This window comes from Melanotaenia boesemani, chromosome 11 (genome assembly GCF_017639745.1).
Source record: "Melanotaenia boesemani isolate fMelBoe1 chromosome 11, fMelBoe1.pri, whole genome shotgun sequence".
NCBI lineage: Eukaryota > Metazoa > Chordata > Actinopteri > Atheriniformes > Melanotaeniidae > Melanotaenia > Melanotaenia boesemani.
In genome coordinates, this window is record NC_055692.1 from 31,219,738 (window position 1) to 31,241,452 (window position 21,715).

General features: G+C 38.2%; 1 long non-coding RNA gene across 1 annotated transcript; it reads left to right on the plus strand.

Annotated features, from left to right (window-relative positions):
• The first annotated feature begins 20,672 nt into the window (after window positions 1–20,672).
• On the plus strand, window positions 20,673–21,274 carry LOC121648846. The gene is made up of 3 exons (XR_006012042.1): window positions 20,673–20,810; window positions 21,033–21,094; window positions 21,239–21,274. It is a non-coding gene; the product is annotated as an uncharacterized LOC121648846 (long non-coding RNA).
• Window positions 21,275–21,715: the final 441 nt, after the last annotated feature.

Genomic DNA, 21,715 nt, shown 5'->3' on the forward strand with positions numbered 1-21,715 from the left:
CACAAACAACTGCAGACAAGATGCAATATACATGACATGATGTCCCTGGTCTGATCTTGGAGGTGAACGCAGCAGGTTTTACCTCAGCAGGACGGACCCAATAACAGCTGCACTGACACACATCTGCACATGGAAGAGCAGGTCTTTACCTGCCACCTTTAAAACAAGATCGTGCTTCAACAATTCATTTGAAAGACAAGTTAATGTTTATTTTCATATCTAGCCTGTACTCAGGATTTTCTTTACCGATGTAATAAGGTATTCATGCAGAGCCTAAATAATTTAGAATAACCATGTAGCAACGATGTCCTCCTCTTTACAGACTGTACACCTGAAACGGAGCAAATGGAGGAAATTTGGGGTCTGTTAAAGTCTCATTGTAAAACAGAATCCATCAATGAAGCAATTTTCTGCAAAACAAAAGTTAAATCATCACTTTTCTCATGCTTTTTATTGTCGCTATGACTAAAAACAAACAAAAAAAAAAAAAACAGAAATACTGTATTGTCTTCCCATACCACTTTATGACCCAACGAGGATTAATTTAATTTAATTTCATTTAATTTCATTTAATTTCATTTAATTTCATTTCATTTCATTTTTTAATTCATGTTTTGAAAAACAAAAGAAAAAGAAGAGGATAAAAAAAGCCTCTGTAAATGTTATAATTAGTGGCACCAAATTAACAAAATTAAGTAAAGTGACCAGCATTTAAATGTCTTCAAAGCAGAACAAATTTAATTGAATTATATTATTTTCTAAACTCCCAGACTAAGAAGTATTTTCTAACAGCTGAAATAATAAATGTGGTAGAGAAGCACGTAGAGTGCAGATTTTCTGTTACATGAAGAGTAAAACAGGATTAAATGGAAACTGTACTTTAAGAACTATGGCTAATTATATTTCATCTCCTTTCAAAAATGGATATGATCTCATCTAGAAATCCAAAACTGTGCTTCAGACATTATTACTGCTTGTACCGCAGCAGGTCTGTAAGTTGAGATATTAGCACATGAAGCAACCACTGTTTGAGATTAATGCTGCTGCTGGGTCTCTGTTCAAACACATAAACTCTAGCAATGCTACAAGGAGACAAATTATTGTTGGGGCTTTTTGTGAAAAGATAAGAAAGGTTAAATTTGTCTTTAGAAATTAGCTATGTCAAAAAATAATGCAGGACTCAACCCGCCTGATGTGTATCTTTAATATTTCTTTCACTGTGGCAGATACCCATTATCATGTTCACATGAAAAATATCAGGGAGTGGAGGTGGGAATAACTAATGGAAGACTGGGGCTGAAAACAAACTCTAAAATATTTATAAGGCTTCTTTGTGCTAGTTGGTCAAGTACAAATGAGAAGACAGACCAAACACAGATTCACTTTTAATTAATGCACTATACAAGTAACTTGCTATTGATGCCCCCCTGCCCCCTTCAAACACACACATACACATACACACACACACGCACACACACACACACACACACACACACAAACCCAGACTAAAAATCTTGTAAATGGTGTTGAGATAACACAGCCAAGAGCTGGAGCATCTTGAAAGAAACAGCAGTTAATCTTTGCATGCAGTTTGGCCTGAGCGATTAAACATTATATCTGCTATTTACAGCAGGACTGGTGCTGATGCATGGCTTCAGAAGGACATCAAATTTGGATCAAGATGCAGAAAGAGCCAGGGCAGCAAATTGGGGAATGGTCATAGACAGTTAAGCATACAGAATTCCTCTCCAGGGAGACTTTAGGCATTAAGAAACAATAGGTGTGTGGGTTTATCTCACCACAGATCAATGGCATATATGACACTGCAAAGTATTTGTCAAACTCTGGGTAATAACTTGTCATACAGAAGAACATTTTCTTCAGTCCATACTGTCTTTTGTGATGCTTTCTATTTGACCAGTGCTGGCCCCATTTCCTTCACAATCTATAAAAGCAGTTAGTTTTCACAACAGAGCAAACAACATTTTCAACACATGTTTACTAAGTTTGTGGAACATACTTAAATCTGCTTGACTCTGTGTATTGATGTCTCATATATCCCCATGGATTTTACATTTGTTCTGTGAGGGAGGGGACATAAAGTGTTAGAAAAGCAACATAAAATGGTTGCAAATAAAACAAAAAAAGTAACTAGCTAACCCAGAAAATGTTAAAGTAAACAAACAAAACACTCTAATCCTGACTCCCTTCAGAGCATAAACGGGAGATAAAAGCTGTTTGCCCCTACAGCTTCAGTGCACTCATTTACAAATGTGAAAGTTCTATTTATAATTGGTAAAATTAAAAAAGTTAATATTTCTCGGTCATACAACTTAAACCCATGTCATATCATATCATATCTTTCAATCCACCAGTTAACTACATGTGCTGGCTTTAGGCATGCATCTGCCCATTTATTATACAGTAACAAAACAGATGCTACTGCTGATGCACATCTTAAGTTTTACTTTATTGGATGCATTTTTCATGCAGAAAGTAATTCCCATGTTTTTCTTTGCAGCACAATATTTAACTTGCAGAAACTTGAAGTTTGAGATCCGAAAGGTAATCCATCACATGGGCAGGGTTCTGTTTTTGTCACAGTTGCCTTGCTGTTGTATGGTGATACAGTACCAACTATTCAAATCAGTCTGCATCCTGATCAGGAACGAAGCTGCACATTTGACCACAATAACAGAAAATATTGTGTTTCCACAGTGAAAAACTTCTTTACTATGTAGTTTAAAATGTGATATTTTTGCTCAATTTAATGCCCCTTTTTGCTAAATGTCCATTTTTTGACTCTTTATTGATATAAATGTGGATAAATTGATCCTGAGGTAGGAGCCATGCTATGCAAGAGCGTTTTAACTTAAACAGCAGAAACGAGTGAAAACAACCAACTCCATCATCACATAGGAACCAGTTTCCATTCACATTGGAGCATGTGTCATGGGTGGAAGCAGGATATGGCAGAATTGTGATTATTTTATATTATTGATTTTGTTGTACTGGGTTGAAGTGTGCATGACGATTTTTGGGCTGTTTTTGTCCCTTTTTTGCCTCTTCTCGAGCTCAGATGTCAAAAGCCCGATCATTGTGAGATTTCCCTGTACATTTATCATTAGGTCTGTGGTGTGTTATAAGCAGATTTGTCCCGATAATCGGCTCCGAAACCGGTCGCAGCCGACAATTGGGAATATTGAACATGTTCAGAGTTGATTTCTGAGGAACGCGGACAACTTGTGCATTGTGACTGCGTGGATGGTGAAGTGGTACGAGCGAGCTGGCTGGGGAACACGGAAGTAAATAAAGTCTGTGTCCAAGCCGTCTCCAGTCTGTTATTTTTTTCAGTTCTGGATAAACTGATTTTTTTTATCTTCACGGGTGAGGTCTCGACCTGATGAAAAATCTCATAAGATTAAAAACATCATTATGTTTGTACCAGGCTTTAGACTCACAAGGACCTTCATATAAGGGATGTGAGTCTGACAGGGCTGCAGAGGAAGCCTGATTACTGTGGACTCCAGTAATTATTGACTAACTGGGAGCAATCAGGCCCTCTGTAGATATAAGGAGGACTCAGCAGAGTTCAACAGGGAGGAGGGAAGGAGAACAAAGGACTTAGAGCTATGTGGTGAAGCAGAGCCAACTTGGTGCTGTGTGGAGGCCGAGCCCAGCCTGGGATCAGGGAGTGGAGGCATTGGATGCACTGGGGAAACCTGCAGTCAGCATGGAGGTGAGAAGCCGGTGGTGACATGGTGACCAACACAGAGCCCTGAGCAATCAACGCTTGCTAAGTATTCCCTAAAGGGACGTGTGTTGGCCTAGCATCTGGGCGCAAGGTTTGGTTTTGGCGGTAAGACTGAGAGAGCTCATTTCCTCCACTTATTTCCCACAGCTGCTGGGACTGATCGAGGGACGGCGGTGGATACAAGACAGACTACAACGGACGGCGCAGAGGACAGGAGGGTTGAGACCCATTCTGCTATGGTGGCGTGAGTTGAAGGACTGTCCTTATTGCTGTCGGGAGCGTGGGCTGGCAAATCCTGAGTGCTCTGTAGGATCGGGAGTACTTCCACCTTCACTTCCTCCTTGGGAGAGTGGAGCAGTGGAGCCCCTGCAGACTGTAAAGTCATCCCAGGGATCCCGCGGTAGGAGCGGGGGAGGACGGGGAGTGTGTGGGAATATACCCCAGCGTCCGGTATTGGGACTCCCTTGTTTCTTTGTTTGTTTTTTTTTTTCCGTTAACGAAGGGCATCCATTCCTAAACAGCTTCTGCTGGTAGTAACATCTGCCTACCTGTAATCTGGGACATTTTAACAGGTTTTTTTTGCTTGTTGTGTGGGTTTCCTTTTGCAGTGGCTTCCTTATTGCATTTTTTTTTTTTTTTTTTTTTTGGTGTGTGTGTGTGTGTGTGTGTGTTTTTTTTTTCTTTTTCCTTTCCAGTGTGCTTTTAACGGGAGGGGTTGTTTTACAGGGCAGGGATAGTTGGGAGGAGAGTTGCCACCCTCTGGTGGCACGTAAGATCTGCCTTCGTTCCTGGTGACCTTATGAGTTGTGTTTAATAAAAGTGTTCTACCTTTAATCGTCTCAGCATTGTCCATTGCCCGGGAGGATCATGTGGCGTCTGAGGCGCTGAAAAAAGGAGGGGTAAAGGGGAAGGATTCTAGGGGCCCATGACTGAAGGGGCCCAGAAGGGCCCTCAGTGCAGTTGTAATTCTAACAAAATTATCTAATACTCAATGATAAACTTACAATCTCGCAAACATTTTAGTTACAATGAACTGGTATCACCAGTGTTGGGAGTACCGCGTTATAAAGTAATGTGTTACAGTAATGATATTACTTTTTTAGGTAACAAAGTAATGCATTACACATAAAATATTGGTAACGAAAGTACTTTACTGGACTACAGTAACGTGTTTTTCTGCGCTACGCAAGCCGTGTTTGCCTATGTGTAAAGTTCTGATCTGTTTTAAGTGGCGCGCGCATGCTGCTGCCTGTGTGTGTGCTTGCTTGGGCACGTTGCCATAGAGATCAATTTGCGTGACATTGCTGATTGTGCGCCAACTAAAGAGAAAGAAAAATGAAGCTGGAGAGTCGGAGATACGGGTCAGTGGCGATACTTGCATTATTTTCAGTCCAGTTTCAGTCCAAGCTTGTGGTGAAAGATCCTCCTTGCCGGTCAGTGGAAGGAGTCCTTCAGCAGCCGACCCGCCTAAACAAGCTAAGCTGTTTTCAACATTTCCTGGAGCAGCCGGTAAGACAAATTAACAAGCTAGTTGCAGGGTTCATTGTAGGAGACATGCTCCCCCTGTCGATTATTGAATCGCCCAGGTTTAGAAAAATACTAGATAAAATGATTATGAGACAAGTGTGTCCATATCTTCCCACAGACAGGGATGTTGTTCTTATGGTTTTAAATCCATTTTGTTTACAATATAAAATAAACACTCTGCAGACAGGCAGCGATGATTCGGCTATGATGTTTGTCCATGTCTGCACGGTAAATTAAAAAATGGTAAAGTAAAGTAATAAGTAGTGACGTTACTTTTCAAATGCAGTAGCGAGTAAAGTAATTCCATCCCAATTTACAGAAGTAATGAGTAACTTGTAACTAATTACTTTTTTAGAGCAACTACCCCAACACTGGGTATCACTATTTTCTTTGTTTTAGAAACATTTCTGAACACCCGCCCCCCCTCTGTATTTCTCTTAAATGGTTCAGTCCACCTGAACAGCCAGGACCGCCTCTGCCTGCGTGGCGTACTGTGTTGGCAGGGCCCCAGCTTCTGATGCTGGGACTCTGCCCGGTGCAACACATGCATATTACAGCAAATACAGCCTTTCCTCCAAACAATACGTTCATGTGAAAACAGAAAAATCTTTAGGTAATTCGGTTTTGCTTTAGTTGTGCCATATACCAGCATGTTAGGGAAAACATTTAGATTCACATTCAGTTCATTTTGCATCAGCTGCACAGTAGCCTACTCTGTATGTTTCGTCCCAGGACTGAATGACTGCAGACTTGTGTTGATTGAGGTCATGAAAAAAGTTAAAACAGTGGTGATGTTGCACCTGAAAGACATGAAAGGACCCCTGCTGGAGATTCTGCAGTTTACCTATCTGACAAACCAGTCAGTAGGGGATGCAGTCAACATGGGACTGCATTACATCTTCCAACACCTCAGAACCCTTTAGGTTTCTTGGATCCACCATCTATATCAATATCATCAAAAAGGTCCAGCAGAGGATGTACTTCCTGTGTTTGCTCAGGAAGTTCATTCTACCTCAGGAGTTGCTGATCCAGTTTCACACAGCACGCATCCGGTCATTTCTCTGCACATCCCTGATTGTCTGGTTTGGCTCAGCCTGCAAACAGAACAGACACAGACTGGAGAGGACACTCAGGACTACAGAGATCAAATCATTGGTGCTAAACTGCTCCCCATCCAATACTTGTACTCCTCCAGAGTCAGAAAACAAGCAGCTGACCCATCTCACCCTGGACATAACCTGTTCACACTTGTCCCCTCTGGTAGGCGTTACAGAACACTGCGTGCCAACATTATCAGACACAAGAACAGTTTCTTTCCTCAGACCATCACTCTGATGAACAACTGCATCTATCATCCACTGTCAATAACCATCTGACTCTGAATTACTTACTTCCTCCTCATTATTCATACCACACTCTCACTGACATCCTGCTCACTGTACATATAGCTGTAACATAATCCTACTGTAAATTATGTAAAAATGATCTATCTACATTTACATACATATATACGTGATCATTTCTTGCTCAAAATAAATGAGAAATGTAAAACTGCAAACTCCTTTTATGTGCACACATAAAACCTTATTCTGAATATCTGTGAAATGGTGACATTATTTACAGTACAAAAGAGGACATTATACATTTCTCAGACCAGGCTGAACTGGTCAAATTTTCTTGGGGATTTCATGAGCTCTTTCCATGTGCACTCAGGGTACTCTCCAATTATTACAAAGGCTTATATTTGGATTTATTTTATTTGTCTTTCTCTGTTAGCGTTATCAACTTGGCTCAGATTCCCAAAGAAAGAAGAGACAAATACAAACATAAGAAGCCCCACAAACAGTCGGTTAAAAAAACTGCTTTTAACATTCAGTATTAAAACCTTCGTGATGCGTACCTAATGCCTGTCAGGATGACGTCTGCATGTTGCTTTACAGTGCAGTGTATATTGCTTGTTTAGATCTTGAATTGACTTTGATTCGTTTAGTCTCAAGGGCCTTTAGACACAGACCTTCACTCCAAATCAATTAGAGGTCTTAGAATTGATTTGGACTCAATAAAGTTGATCTTCACTGCAGTCTAAATAGGAGACTGTAGTGTCCCAGAGGAGTGTGTTGAATGTTGTGTATAGATAAGCTGTATGCAAACAGGTATTGGTAAAACATCAATTTTATTAACAAATAATTTATTTAGCCAATTTGGTTAGAAAACAAGCTGTAACAATGTTTTGTTGCTGGCTCATATTCTAAAAGCTTCTGTTCACCTTTCCTGAGGTTTGTGGTAAACTGGATAAACTGAAGGTGTGTTGGTTGTTGATTGTTGTCCTGTTTTAAAAGTCAAATAAATCTTAAATTCTTGACCAGCTGCAGGACCATTATTGTATTGTTTATCTGCTCAGTTGGTATTGATTTAATCCTGAACAAGCCTTGTTGCACACTAAAGCCTCTGTTTCTGGACTTTGAGATCAATGGGAGAGTCTTACTTGGCTTTTATTTTACATGTCACATGACTCTTTATTAATCGCAGGCTTTTGTCAGCCTCTGTGACTCTGACTCAAGTTGCACTTACTGTAAGACAGTGACTTGAAATGTGACTTCAAATCCTTTTAAGCTCAAGTCAGATTTACCATTTGAGACTCGAGAACAATTTAGGATTTTTAATGTTTTCTTCATGATCTGCTGGATGTGATTCATTTCCCTGAACATGACAATGAAGTAATGTCACACAAACAGATGTGTAATGCACATATGTAGCATAAGGATCCAGGACGCTGGATCCACCACATCCAACTTCATCTGCCTTAAAACACACCTGGAGTATCACTGTAATATGAAAGTTTAAAGTTAGCCACCATGTTAGCAACAAGCTTAGCACCACAACATCATATATGTTAGTTTGTTACTACGTTTGTACTAAAACAGTGTTAACTCATTTAGACTGGTATTCACTCATTGAGACATTTACCGAGCACAGTAGGCTGGCTTTGTCATAACCCACCCAGATAACGTTAAACTGAGGCGAATAAACCATCAGACTAATTGTAAACAACAGGGTTTTACTGGGTTCGTTTATTAGAAGGTAACAGGTGTTGCCGCTTTAGCAATGTTAGTAATATTTATTGGAGCCATAAGTAATGGATCTAAGTAAATTAAAATTCTGTGAAACATTTTGTTCTATTTAAGACTATTTTGTTCTTATTTGATTCTAAAACGGTTAACATTCAGATTTTCTGTATTAATCACACCTTTTTTTCTCAGTTTGATTATTAAGATTTGGTGTGGAAAGTTGTCTTACAAATCTGTTGATATGAACACTGTTGAACTGCAGTAATGCTCAGTTACGGGGCTGCACTCAGGGCTGTGAAAGTGGGCACTGACAAGTTTTTCTTTCAAACTTAACACATTTTATGGAGACACTGAAACTGACAGCTAGCAGCAGGACTAAATCCTGCTGTGTTGGAAAAAATGATATAGACGCCTGCTCACCTTAAAACACTTACCAGAAACAGCCTTTTGTGGAATATAATGTAATACCATTCCTTGAGGGTTGCAGACTGCTGCGCTAGAAGGTAGTGGTAGTTACTGGTTACCTCTTGACAGAGGTGAAGTCACATCACACGCAATTTTTAAACAGGTACCTTGAAATGTTTAATTAGTCTATAATTGCTCTTAAAGTTTAAAATGTCCTGAATAAATGCCTGTTTGACAGGATCATTTCTTTGTGTTCATCCAGTTTAATAGTCTTCCTCACACTATTCTAATCAGTATCCTGAAAAGTGAAAACACGTCATCACCAATAGGAATAAAACAATCACTTATGACATTTAAGCAGATGCAGCCCTTTTGCAGCAGAGAAAATGATCATTTATCAGGTTTGTAATTGTATTGAGTGTAAAAAGGGTCTGATAAAAATTCTTCATGTGTCAATATCTCCATAATTAGCCTAATTTGCAGTTCACTCTCTGGTGTTTTCTTTTAACTGACTGGTAGTATTTAATTCATTTCAAAGCTGCCTGTATGGGAATTTGTATCATGTTTGTTTGTATACCTGTCTGTAGAGAATTTATTATCATGGCTCTATCAATAAATACACCATGTATCAAGATATGATCAATAATTAAATCAATTTAAGCCCAGAAAATAAAAGACAAAACAGGATATGGTGGGTTTCTGCAAACACATCTCACTATCATCCTCACTTGCCTTTTCAGTTGGCAAAGAATTTTTTCCCTCCATGGTAGATCTTGTTTAGATGAATGAGAAGTTCTACATGTGACTGCATTACTAAAGCAGTAATTTACCTTAAACTTGTCATTCAGTACTGCACAGAATAAAATTTTCCACCTGTTACATAAGCAATGAATTCAGAAAAAAAGAATTTTGTCATTTTTTCCATCCTAATTTAAGGAATTCATAATCGCACGGACGTTGTAAGGAGGAGTTAACATCCATGGTGCAGCCATAGCATTTTCATGATATGTAATGATCATACAACAATAAGCAATAACCTTCTGAACAACAGTTTGCAAAATGCTGTAAGTCATAAATATTTCTAATGAAAATGCAAAACCTGGTAAAAGTTCTAAACATAAAATACACCCAAGAAAATAGTGAGTTTATGAAACAGAATTAGATGTAAAAAGAAGAGAGCAAATTGGATTTAACATACTAACAACAACATACTAATTTAGCTGTTTTTACCCCTCTAGGTGAGTTATAGTGATGCTGCCTGAGGAAAAAAGATTATTCTGTAGTCCTCCTGATGTTTGAATGAATAGAGTTCGTAAAGGTTTCTAGATATTACGGCTTCCAGAATACTTCTGTGAATATATATCTAAATTTGGATATGTTAGTGTGAAACTCAGCCATGGGATTTATGACTGGCTAAAGCCATTCGGAGGGGAGGGAAAATGATCCCTGTGGTACCGCTGTGTGGGAGAGATTGTGTACAAAGCCAGTTTTAATTGGGTTTTCCCATCATTTAAAGACTGATGGCATCAAAAAGCATCCAACTAGAAACACATCATGGGAGGATGACGCTGTGTGAACACAGGGAGAGAAGAGGAAGGGAACAGTCGTCTGGTTGGCCTCCAGTGTTGTGTTTCTTAGTTCAGATTTTCTAAGCAGCCAGAAAGAAATACAAAAGCATTTCACATCAAAATGAATTATAGCCATAAGCAAGCACACAAAGGAGAGCTGGAAAGAAAGGGGGTCTTAAAGAAACATGCATCTCACTGCGCCACATGCCAGACGCAGAGATGTTCACAAGTCCTCTTTAGCAAGTCTCAAGTCTTTGACTGGCAGTCCAAGTCAAGTCGCAAGTGACTTTTAGTTGTGATGAGTAATCTGCTGTCTGGTCTGCTGAGAAGATGCATTATAATATGTAAGGAATTTAAAAGTCATACTCACCCTTTATCTACTACAAGCATTTAGTAACCTCACTGAACTTTAGTTTCACTGACATGAAACTAAAGTTATGTCCATATCCAAATTTTCTCTGTCCCTCTCCTCTGAACGATTTATTTGCTTTTGCTGTCCTATTATACTTATTGTTATTACCAATATTAGCTATTAATTGATAAAATCAATTAAATAAAAATTATCTTTTCAGTCACATAAATGAAACAATCCAAGAGTCAATGGTCAGGTTTAATTAAAAATGATCTGATGGCCAAAACAAAACAAAACAAAACAAAAAAATAAATAAATAAAAAAAACCCACAGACACACACAAAATAATCAAGTTGTTCATTGTTGTTTCAGAACCAGAAAGGTTCTGCAGACAACACGACGAGGCCACCCTTGATTCATCATTGCCCCGATGGGCTCAGCATTTTGTAGGCTAAGTGCAAATATTCATGCATTATTTTTTGTGAGAAATCATACAAACCATTTGTGAGAGCAGCTTGACCCCATACACACTTCACTTTGTAAGGCCGTGGCCGTCTTGTTGCTCAGGTATGAGAACCTTTCAGCACTGAAAAAGTAAAAATAGATGCTACTAGCAACATAATCTCAATTAAGATGATTACCCATGTCACAATTTAAAGACGTACTTCAGGGTTCTGTTTTCCAGCATGAATGTGCTTATTTTCCCTGAAATAGCAGTAGTTTTAAAAGTCCATGCTACCCCACCAAGATAATGGCCTATTTAATAACTGAATGTGGTACTTATACTGGGACTAAAAGAACCAATGCGTCATTCCCAAGATCTCATACTGCTGCCATTTAATGACCTTTTTCTATTCAGCCAACACAAAAACAGCAGGAGCCATTCGTGTCCTGGTATTAGTAGGCAAAGAGGAGCGCAACATTTTACTGCAGACAGCAACAGAAAAAGTTATCAGTTATTAATCCAATTTCTCACAATAACACCCACTCTACTGGTAAGAGCCCACTTGAACAGAAGAAAACCTTTTAGAAATTGCTACAATTACATTGCTTTGTTTACTGTGCAGATGTGATTGTGCTGATCGGGTCGAGATGGAACTGGAGAACCGGTTCTAGTTTTATCAAAGCCATAGTTTAACTCATCATTTATCATTGTCTGTATAGGTAGTGGATGTGCTCATGTAGTCAGATCTGCTTGTGGCCCTGCGCCTGCTGATGACGTCACACTAAATGATTGGCCGAACGCTGGTGTAAAAGATTGTGGTTGGTCAAATTAAGGAAGTCGTTTTTCTGGGATTGTAGTTCTTATTCGTAGGTAACATGGACGACTGTTAAAAAGAAATCCATCATTACCTATTGAAAAGGACTTACCACAGTCTGACCATCACTTTTAAAAATCCTGGGACCAAAAAGGTCATCAGTCGGAAGGCACTGAAAAATTACAAATTAAAATGAATAGTAACACTGTGACTCAGCGTTAATGTTAGCGACTCCAATTCATATTGGACACCACATAAAACGCATTGTGTTTCTGGAGCTGCGTTTATTCACAGTTATTATACATACACTCTACATGAGTGTTGTTTTTACCTGCTGCATTAGATGAGCAGTTGTATTGGAACTACCAGGGCAAGCTTCGCTTGGTGGTGTTTCAAGCGGAAGTTTGCGATGTATTGAGGACCTGCCCGACCCTGCCTGTTGAGAGGAGCAGACACAGCCATCCTCTTGCTTTGACATTTGTACCAGCTCTGTTGCTCCAGTGTTTGTGTGTTTTGATATAAATAAAATTTGAACTAAGAAAAAGATGTGCACTTTTTAATCCGTGAATAATTGATAAGGGTTGACTTCAAATCCCACAGGGGAAATATTACAATGGGGCAAATCTTAACACCTTCCAGTTGGGTCCTTGGACAATACCCTTAACACTACTGCCTACTCTCAGATGTAGGTTGCTTTGGTGAAAAGTGTCTGCTAAATGACTGTAATGTAATACTTGCATGAATCTAGTATCAATTTAGACATAAATATTGGAACTGAAATTTGGTCCGATAAATAATCCTGACCATAAAAAAAAATCAAAACAAAACAAATAAAAAAAAAATATTATTATTATTATCTATTAGTCCACATGTTTTTGTTTTTTTTTTTTTTGTGTGTGTGTGTGTGTGTGTGTGTGTGTGTGTTTTGAAATATAACTGGTATTTGGTCATTGGTAATAGTGCCAGACACACACTGTAAACAAAATAAATAAATAAATAAAATCAATAAATCTTTAAATTCAAAAGGGCTTTATTGGTATGGAGAAAAGAAGTTTTGGTTGCCAAAGGAAATGTGACATAAAAGTAGTGTGACATCATCAGCAGGTGCCGGGGCCCAAGCAGATCTGGTACTTACACCAGCATAACTCACAAAGACGAGTATTAACAGCTCTAATGTCAGAAAAATGATTATTTCACCACACTAAAATAGCCAATATCAGACTCCTGCAGAGTCGTGTATGTGACACTCCTTACAATTATTTAGCAACCAAACAGATCAACCAATGGGAATCGTCCTGTGTTACCACCAGCATATTCGCTTTGATTAACCCAAAGTTTGTTCTGCTTTTAGTTTGTTCTGGATTCCAAATAGAAAGCTTGTAGCTTGTTTTTTTCTTTTTTTGTTTTGTTTCCTTTTAGAAAATTGCATTAAGAATCAATACAAACATTGATAGAGAACTAGAGCAATAAAATATCAATAATGGCATGAGTATATAGTGTAATTTCTTATTTAATAATTAATTTATTTTCATCAGTTCATTTCCCCTTTTTCTTTTAATAACCTCTGAGCTGATCAGGTTTGAGTCACAGATGTTTTGTCTTCAAGTTCAACTATAAAAGTAAAGCAAAGTCAAAATCAGAATAAATTTAATTGCAATAAAATGGTAAAACAATGGATGTAACTGAGGAGAAAGAAAAATGGATAAACTAAGAAAATGATTTCAAAAGGGAAAATTTAAACACAAACAAGGAATAAAGAAAGATTAGCTAGAAATAATATGCATATACTCAAAAGACAACAAAGTTTCTTCTTTTTGTTTTTATATTTATGGTCCTTATTTATTTTACTAATCTTTTAAAGATTAATCCAACATCTTGGTACTCATACCATTACATTCATTTGCCACAATAATGAAGGGAATTTTACATAAACCTAAAAGCAAAAGTGAGATTTTCAATGGTTGTTAAAGTGATCCACAGACTTACTGAAAGCTTAAACATACATACGACTTTGTTAACAAGGAATTAAGATCCACACAATAACCAAATTAAAACAGACACTTTTTAGAATGAAGATATATTTACCAGTACTCACCCAGCTCAGATTGCTGAATAGAAAATCATTATATGGAGCTTTATTTGCCAGGATAACAGACTGTTTCAGTGTTTAGATTCCCATTAAATGCTCATTTGTCATCCGGCCAATCCAAACAGAAACAATTTGAAATCTCTAATGTCGCTTTTATTTAAACAGACATCAAGGAATGTCACTCATGTCTCTATTCAGGCGCTGTACATGTAGCACTAGCTTTCTTTTTTTTTTTTTTTTTGTGGTCCCTTCATCCAGGCATCGCTTCTGTTTCTTGTTTTGGCATTTCCTCTGAAGAAGAGCAAACTGTTGTAGAGAGACTGTGGTGATGAAGGAGATTAGCTGTATTTATGCTCCCAGATGTTTGTCTGGGAGTGAGTAATCGCCAACGAGCATAAACTCCAAAATGCCAATCCTGGGGGGGGGGGGGGGGGGGGGGGGGGGGGGCGGTAAACCCAAATGGGGGTGGATCTCAGCATTCCGAAAAGGAAAACAAAAGCAGGGGAGCCTTTGATGGGATTACAGTGAGGAGACAAACACCGTGAGGAAAAAGCAGAGAGGCTTTATCTTTGCCGTTCCACTGAGAGCACAGAGCTGACATTGTACACCTGTTAATTTGTTGATATGAAAACCACATCTTTGGCAAGTAATTACACCCCCCCCCCCCCCCCCCCCCCCCACACACACACACACACACACACACACACCTTTTACATTAGCTTAAAAGCTCTTGTGGGGATCAAATTCACAATGTATTTAAATTCTATTAACCCAAATTATGCAATGATGCATGAATAAAATTGTTTTCATGCATGAGGAAAAAATAAGGCTAAATAAATAATTACATAACTAAATACTAAGTCCTGTCAGAACTCCCAATTCAAGTCCAGCTCGCTCTGAGCTGAATGTATTTCACAACTCTTCAACTGGTTTTCCGAGGGAAAAAATACAGAGATGAGAGAAAAAAAAGAGATGATAGAGTTCATGCTGTGCTGTGGATGGTCTATTCTGCCGGGCCCACAGCCATCTCTTGTGGCTGATCTGAGCCCCCCCAGCTGGGGTGACCACCACACTGCTGTTATCAAAGCTGACTGATGTCTCACACAGTCAGGACCATAGAGAGCATACATGTTCTTTGGTGAATACGTCCCTTCAGTCATCATTCAAATTAGATGTGTGCATGGCATGTCAATAACTTCCATTCATGGACCAGGTGACGGATGATGCTGTAAAAGCTACTTTACTGTCCAATGCCTTTAATAATTCCCAGGAAAGACTGATAACAGTCCCTCTGCCTAATAAGCGTGGACCATTTTTCCTGCAAGTGGTTTGAGCGAAAAGGGGATAAAAAAATAAACAAATAAAAAATAGCAGCAAAGGGAACAACAGCCTAGAACTGGTTAGCTAGTCCTTAAAAAAAAAAAGAAGGTATGTGAAAAATAAATTACATCTTTCAGTTATGAGCTTTTATGTTATTAAAAAAAGAATGTGGTACTGACTGAGCATTATACACATAAAACCCAAACATCAAACTCACATCATGTTTTTGAAAAACATGAGCACCGCCCCTTAAAAAAGTCTGAGCACACAGCTGCTGGTAGGAAATAAATCTTGTGACATTGCGAAGTTTATTAAAACAATTTCACAAGAAATGCTGCGATAGTTTGATGAAATATTAGTTTGTGTGCCCTTTTCTTTGTGGCAGCTTTTTCTTTGCCCAGGCAGTGTAGGATATGGACCAATCTGTACAAAGAACATTAATTGGTAATTCAAATATACAGATGTGTTTTCATATAAGATTAGTTGTATTATGGTGCATTTTTATCTATTTTATTTTTTCCAACTGAAACTTTTTTTCCATTTTTTTCATGTAGGATTTTAATATTTCCATTTGGTTAGCTGCTTTATTGGCAACATCTCCATTTAAAATCTGATTTTAACTCTCACTGGGACTGTCTGATTCAATAAAGGATAAGTAAAAATAAATAAATGCATTGCTGTGGTTGGATGCTATCCTTCATGCTAGTGGTTTTTTGACAGATTTCTTCAGGCCACCCCTTCATCCCATCTGTTGCTGATAAATCCTGTAAAGGTGCTTTAACCCCTTATCAAGCGGGGTCATTTTGGCAAAAACGCCTGTAATATGACCTCTCCAAATTAGAATTACTGCTGTTACTGAACCCTCTGGATTGTAAGTGCAGGCTTGGGCTCTTTGTAAAGGTAACACTCTCTAGTTTCACCCACAGCTATCAGAATCACTGTAAGTATTACTTATAAAAAGTTATACACTTTAGAACACACAGAAAAAAAAAAAAATGTCCTCGCCTAACCTGTAGGAACAGAATGAAACCAATCTTGATGGGAAATATTGATGTTTGACCTATAGAGAGCCCTCAAAGGTAAGGAAAGTCAACATTTAAACTTTCTGCTTTTCTGTAAAAAAGGCTTTAGTGTTAGTGCTGTTGTTGTTGCGTGTCAAAATGGTTTATATCACCGGAAAGACGAGACTTTGACCTTTCATTTGATGTGTATGTTGTGGGCATTCATGATGGAGGGGCTTGCACACATGGCTGCAATGTTACTGATTAGTAGTCATGAACTGGTACCGGTACGTCTGCATCGTATAGGGGTTAATCTTCCATAAAACTTTCTTTACCTCCTCCTTACCCTGTTTTCTGCTGCCTAGAGGTTCTTATCGCATCATCCTTTGGGGCTTCCTCCCTGATGCATTCTTGGATTTTGGTTGCACGTTACTGGGCCACATTTTAAGTTAAGTTAGTCCATGTCCTCACCAACTGTTCACCTCAGAACAGCATATATACATACATATATACATATTTACATACACACATATATATATATATATATATATATATATATATATATATATACATATATATACATATATACATACACACACATATATATATATATGTATGTATATATATATATATATATACATACATACATATATACATATATATATATATATATATATATATATATATATATATATATATATATATATACATACATATATATACATATATATATATATATACATACATACATACATGCATACATACATAGATAGAGAGAGAGAGAAAGAGAGAGTTAACACATTACCATTTAGTATACGGGATGATGTTGAACTAGCTTCAGCATTAGCTGATAAACATGTAAGTTGTGGTTTTCTGAGCGCAACGCTTAAGCTACTGTTGGATTTAAATGCATTGTTTCTGTACAAATATGACATAAAAAAAGAGAAAATTACAAAATCAAAATCAAACACTGTCTCAACAAGAGAATCATTCTCTCCAGATTTGTTAGAAAATGATCTTGCTCTTTAACTGACAGTGCTCTTTTTTTTCTTATTAGCTGACATTGATCATTGTGAAGCAATTAGAGCACAACAGCTGTGGAAATCTGCAGAATGAATGATAACTGTCTGGGGTTTCACCATTCCATTGATTTGCACAGTTTTAACTTTGATTTAATTTTACATTTCACAGTGCTCGGATGTTAATAGCATTAGGCATAGGCTGGTGATCAGTACTACTGCTAAACCCCTTTTGTCTAAGCTTATGTTGTTCCCTAAAATTGTAAACAAAGACATACAAGGACATAAAGAGCTACAGTATATTGGAAAAGATCAGAAGATTCTATTGACTTCATGCTCAGCTTTTTCTGTCCATGCGCCTGAAAATCATTGCTGCTTTGAACAGAGTGACTCAGCTGCCTCTGGTGTTGCTCACATCAACATTAGCTTGGGAGACATTCAGCTTTCCTCTGAAGCGGAGATCTGTGGAAACAAAGCAAGCTAAACCACTTAAAGTATCATCAATCACAGTGCATTAAAGGAAGAAATCCGTGACAAAACCTCAAGGCTACAATCTCCACTTTCACACTATGAGCCTTTTTCTGGATAGGTGAGAAGGCTTTTGATGGCTAATTAAGACTGCTGCTATGTTGAGACACCAATAATATTTCCTCCATCTGGAAATGGATACAGTAGAATGAAACACGCTGTTTACCCAACCATATTCAACAGAGAATCCTGGACACATTACACCAAAGTTAATTTGAAAGACTCCTAACAAACCAGCGACCGGGTACATAAAAGCCACGGGACAAACATAATGCTGAGGCTCATTTCCTCCTCAACAGCTGGTCAACTGATACTACAGCTATCTATACACCAGAGGTGGTTCTGCTCATGCTGGGCTCATTCAAATAACCTGTAACAAGCAATGGATCGGTGCATGGGAGAATATCAAAGTGCTTTGAATAGTAAACCCAATTCCAAACTATAAATTGACAGAGAGTAATCCCACCAATTCCACAGAAAGATTAATGCAAGTTCTGTGGCATACTAAATCTGCACTGTTATTTATTGAACCGCTAAAGCTCTAGAATTGCTGCACAACGATGACAGAAAAATCAGGTTACTTTCAGCATGAGGACTATATTCAATCACTGACCTTTAAAGCTTAAAAGAAAAAAAAGGGTTATACTATTCTCTCATTCAAATAAACCTGTAATGGAGAGCCATGCATAAATGATGGATGAGCTCTGCACTAAATCTCACTGCCACAGCTTCGATGTTGTTCATGTGACTTCAATTTTACAATTGCAGGAGGTAGCACATCATACTTTCACTGGTATTTCTGCATGGACTAAAACAGGAGGAGCAACCAAATGGTAATCATTAATCCTATCTTTCATCAAAGGACAGGTCAGTATTCTAAATCAAGCACACTCATGTAGGTCAAGTATCTATATGAGTTTTAAAGATAAATCTACTGAATGTTGATTTAATGACTTTTACCACAAAATCACAGTTAAGTTTGAGCTTTTGAAAACTATACTAAAATAGTCTCCTGTAATAATGAGCAGAAAGCTAAAGCGTATTGCTCTGCTTCCTCTCTGAAATGACTTAAAAAAAAACATAAATTAAATATAATTTCACAACTACAAGGGCTGTATGTATAACCTTAACCTCAAAAAAAAAAAAAAAAAAGAAAGAAAATGCTGAGACATGTGAGGTAACTACAGAAGTGTTGGAATCTAGTGTTACTGTGTCAGACTAATATCACCTGGAACATGGTAGAAAATGTTAAAGATTATCGCCTCCTAAAAGAAAGCTACATTATGCTCAGTGAAAACCAGAGGCTAGCAGCCCAGTTCATCTAGGAATTAGTAATGTCTGAGGAGGAACTGTGCAAAAGCAGAAGCTAAAAAAAGTGAACATGAGCAGTTTTACAGATGTTTGCAGATGTTGCTGATGTGTTACACAGGTAAACAGCTGAGGAACCCACCAGGTAATGTTAATCATCAATACCTCTAATAATTGTTAGAATCAGGAGAACGCAGAAATAGCCCCCAAATTAACCTTAGAAACATCATGAGGATCCAGAAAGAAGTGAATAATTCTTTTAAAGCAGTAACAGCTGATCGGTCATGTGATCAGTACATTTGGTATGCCAGAGCTCATTACCAAGTGTGGTGATCTCTAGCGTTATTAAACAAAAATAATGTTTATGAAAACTATTAATGTTAGTAATCAATATAAAATATTAATTATTACTATTAATATCTAATAACCTCAAAGTATCACCAAGTTTCTTTTGTCTTAATGGAAGCAAGGAACACCATTAAAGTCCTAGATTAATACATTTAATTAATTAATTAATTCAACTTGTCAAATATTTCAATCAAAGACACTATTACGTAAGTTCTGGTTCGAAGCCCAGACACTTATGTAAAAAGTAGAACAAAGTGCCCAAAGTTTTTGCCTCCCAGGGCCAAAGTGAAATTGTACCAGTGAGCCACGGGCCAAACACAGCGATTTCAAGGGTGAAACACAAATAAATGTAAATTATAATTCTTTTTATTATTGAACATGCAAGCAAACTCATTGTTCTGTGCAAATAACACACTACTAACATCTCTATAGAAAAGTAACAATAAAGCCACAGGTAGAAGGACAACAAACAAAATTGCAGGCACTAATTTTAACCAAACATAGTGCAAAATGTAAACAACAAACAATACATGTTCTACCAGGCAAATTGCTAACACTAGTGAGACACATGAAGCTGATCTTACTAGCCTGTCAATTTGGCTCACTGACAAGATAAGTATGTCATCGAGGTGTGAATCAGTCAGGGTACCTCTGAGTCTGGACTTATTGAGATTCATGATACAGAAAGTCTGCTCACAGATGTAAGTGCTGCCAGTGAAAGCATCATCTGTGCATGTTTCTTAATGTGTGGGTACCTCTGCAGTGAGACCTGAGTGTAGAAATCCTTCAGATTCAGTGACATGGATCTGTTTTTTAGCTCTGTATCACATTGAAACTCAATCAGTTCCATTTGAATGTGGTCTGGGACGGAGTCAGGGCTAACACTGAAGGGTTGAGAGAATAGGTCCATGTCTCCACCACTTTTTCTGAAGTCCATAAAACGCACATCAAACTCATAGCTTTCATAGCTGGCCCGTGTCCTGGAGAGCTGAGGGCCATGCGAGGGCACTTTGCTGTGAACGGAGTTTAGCTAGTGTAACGGAGTTAAATTGTTAATGATTCCACTTGCCATTATTAGCTGTATTTCTGTCACTGTTACTACTGCCCATTAAGTTATTCAGTCTTCATTTGCTGCTATTAACTATGAGCAGTTATAATTTCTTACATTTTTGGGAACACCTGAACGTCTCAAAGACGAACCCCCTGCAGATTTAGCTGTTACGCCCCGTAGCTTCGCCACAGTCTGTCACCAGCAAGACTCGTGGTAAGTTAGCTTCTTCTGGGCTCCGTTACTGTGACTCTTATTCAGTGTGTAAAAGCACTTAATTTGTCATACATGCAAATATTTCCTCCAGTTAACAACTACTGAGTTTTAATTTCAGTGTTATCCGTGTTGTGTGAGGATTAAATACTATTTACAAGTTGCTAGCTTAAAGTCCGTGCAGGCCAGTTTTAGCAGTGAGACGTACACTTTATTTTGTTTCAGTGTGTGTGGCAGAGCTGAGACTGTGGGAGCTGACGAACCTTTCTTTATGTTCAAAAATCCAGGTACCTGTTGTTTCTTTGTATAAAATGTTTAGCCTGTTCATATGTGTAGCTTCGCCACAGTCTGTCACCAGCAAGACTCGTGTGTGTGTGGCAGAGCTGAGACTGTGGGAGCTGACGAACCTTTCTTTATGTTCAAAAATCCAGAACATGCCAATAAAGAGGCGTCAGAGACTCGACATTGAATGGCTCGTGATTTCTGAGCACCACAACGCATGTGAGAGTACTAAAACCGCTACACTAGCAGCTCGCTGGACTTCTTCTTTCACGCCCCTCCTTGGTACTTAGAAAATACTGCATGTTTTGTGTCATAGTGACAACGTTTATTGTACTCTCTTCTGTACAGCCACAGACTGATTACAGATAAGACAGACTGCCTTAGAATTAACATTTGTAAAAAAATATTTCTCTTCCCATGCAGTGTTAAAATGCCTGTTGTCTGTATGCCACTGCCTATGGCGCTCCATGTTTATGGTTCAGCCCACAAGTTTAACGTTACATATGCAAAGACTCATGGGGGATCTTTGATATGAATAGCAGCACCATGAGTGCAGTGTATAGTCCCATACAGCCCTATATAAAGTAGTGGAGCTCAAATTTAGTATCAGCTGGCAGAGATTAGTA